Source organism: Lathyrus oleraceus, chromosome 6 (genome assembly GCF_024323335.1).
Source record: "Lathyrus oleraceus cultivar Zhongwan6 chromosome 6, CAAS_Psat_ZW6_1.0, whole genome shotgun sequence".
Taxonomy (NCBI): domain Eukaryota; kingdom Viridiplantae; phylum Streptophyta; class Magnoliopsida; order Fabales; family Fabaceae; genus Lathyrus; species Lathyrus oleraceus.
The window spans coordinates 88,567,507-88,570,165 of record NC_066584.1 but is presented as its reverse complement, the minus strand read 5'-3'; the positions used below and the strand labels follow the sequence as shown (position 1 = coordinate 88,570,165).

Sequence of the window (2,659 nt, the reverse complement as noted above, 5' to 3'; positions counted from 1 at the left end):
GGCTGAGTCCTGATCCATTCCATGGTATGTTTATATCTGTGAATCCTTCATCTTAGTTCTCTTGATCATGGAGTATAGCTTAAAACCCTAATTCTTGGATCATGTTTATGGTCATGGCATTAGTGATCTGGGTGTTGGATTGCAAGTATCATCATGATCAACCAAATCCCTAAAACCCTCATTCCCGAATCTAGCATTGTTAACCATTGTATGTGCATTTAGGTTTGAGGATTCATCTGCATCATTTGGTCAATCATGGGACTCATTTGCTTGAACAAGTTCATTTAAGGGTGATCACCTTAATCATTACGTTTGTGTGATTTGGATTGAGGTTCGTTCATTCATTTCCATGGTTCAATTTATATGGTGCACAAGTGTTTAATGGAATGACAAGATCTATTACATTTATTCAAATTCATATCATAAGTCATGGTTCATTCAAAATCCATGTTTCATTCAAGAACCATCATTCCATTTCAAAACATCAATCTAGTATTACATCACAAAATCCTTACATTACAAATCAAACCAAACAAAAATACATTTTTACCTAAGTTGACTTTTGGTCAACGGTTGACTTTTGGTCAACGGTTGACTTTTTGGTCAACTGTTGACTTTTTGGTCAACTGTTGACTTTTTGGTCAACCAATTGACCAAAGTCAAATGACCATTTTTACCTATCCTAACCCTAACTCCGATTTTTAATTTTCTACAAGTCATCTTTTTTGAATCTTCAAAACTTCCACTTGATGTTTGATGATTGCCATGATCTAAATCTTCAAATGCAAGACAAATGAATATCATGTTTAGGCTTTGTTCAATCCCTCTTTCATGTGTGAATACCCTACAAAACATTCCAAATAATGCATCATCATTAACAATCCCAAAAATTCATGCCATATATGTTATCACAACTTAGCATCCAATTGACAACAAATACAAGGCAATGCATCCAATACTTCAAATATTCCAAGCCAATGTATCATGTTACATCACAACATACATACACATTAGCATCATCATACATTCACATTTTTAAACAATTTCAACCATGAACCAACATAACAACTAGCATACATACAAGACCATACACATTATACCTCATGGGAACATGTCATACAATCATTAACAGAAAAAGAACTTACCACGCATTCACTCAACATTAGTTCAAGCATCAACATGTTGACATTAAGAATCATACACGAGAAAGGCATCATAACAATCATTAACAGCGACTATAGCTTAACTTCAATTCAATACATTCACATACCAACAATCATAACAACAGAATTAACATCCAAACTCAACCTTCATTTCAGCAAAATAACTATACACAACCAAATTCATCATACATCCAATTCATTCATCAAACAGCAATGCATCAGTAACAGGGAAATATTGCAAATAATCCACGAAAGTTATTGCAAATTAACATTAAATTCATTGTAACAGAAATTCAGCCAATCTAACAATCTAACAGAACAAATCATCACCATCAACTTAACCACAAACTCTAACAGAAACTTGTTCACTAACCACATTCATCTAACACAAAGCAATCCATTCATCTCACCAACAGAAATTGAAATCCATTCATATCTAAGGGATGACTTTCTATATCAAAGGGTTTGGTATAGGGAGTAGTTACAGAAGTGGTACATACATTTAAGGTTAGTGGTGTAATGGTTGTGATGGTGATTGATTCAGCAAATGTTGGAATGGGTATGGGGATTGCGACAAAATTGGATGGTATAGAAGTGATGATTGTTTTAGAAACACTGGAGGATCTATGAGAAGGAGTGGTTATGATTCCAAATGGAATGTATGGTGTAGATAAGGTTGTAGAAGAATAAATGAAGTAGAATTAACAGAACTAGCAGAATAAAAGGAGTCTCAATCATAGACGACTTACCATGATTCCCAAAAGGAGCCACTTTAGAAAACCTAGAAGTCTCATAACGGGCATACTCTACTCCTGGCCTCATTGTGTCTCTCAGAATGCTGAGTCCATAAGTCCTAATAACTTTGGTGGGAGTTCTAGAAGATCCAAAAGGTCTTTCACCGGAAGATATAGGTTTCCTTTTTCTTTTTTGAGAGTACACATCAACTGGGTGTTTCAAAAGTTCATCATAAGATATTTCAACCTGAGGACAACCTTTTGCTAAACAGTTATCATTGTAATGTTCCATGGCCTCCTTAGATTCTTCCTTTGAGAAGAGAGGATAATCATTCGTTAGAATCCTTCTAGAACTAACATATGTACTATCTAGAAGTTTTGAAGGGTTAACAACATTTGTAATCAAGGACGTGTTCTTCAGAGTATGTCCATTGAAATTCTTCCCAATTACAAAATCAACTTCCTTGGTCATTCTTGCATCCATAAGCTTCTGCACCAGTTTGCTCTCAAATAAGATGTAAAAAATTAACCTACCAAAAGGTATCCAATTTATCATCTTAGCAGATCCATTTCTTGTTTCCTTAACCATTTCCCTCAGATACTTGAAAAGAATTGAGGGAAAATTCATCTTGTCACCACTTGACAGATAGTACAACATGTACTTTTGAGCAGTGTTAATGTAATCTTGAGAGTTTGAAGAAGGTCTGAGATGAATGCACCCAAGAATAATCTTGAACCAGATCCTAAGATTTTCATGAAGAT

General features: G+C 34.7%; 1 long non-coding RNA gene across 1 annotated transcript; it reads right to left on the bottom strand.

The window, feature by feature from the left end:
* Positions 1 to 399: 399 nt before the first annotated feature.
* LOC127092601 (uncharacterized) lies at positions 400 to 1,597 on the bottom strand. The gene is made up of 2 exons (XR_007792227.1): positions 616 to 1,597; positions 400 to 559 (listed from the first exon to the last, which is right to left on the bottom strand). It is a non-coding gene; the product is annotated as an uncharacterized LOC127092601 (long non-coding RNA).
* Between the last annotated feature and the right edge of the window lie 1,062 nt (positions 1,598 to 2,659).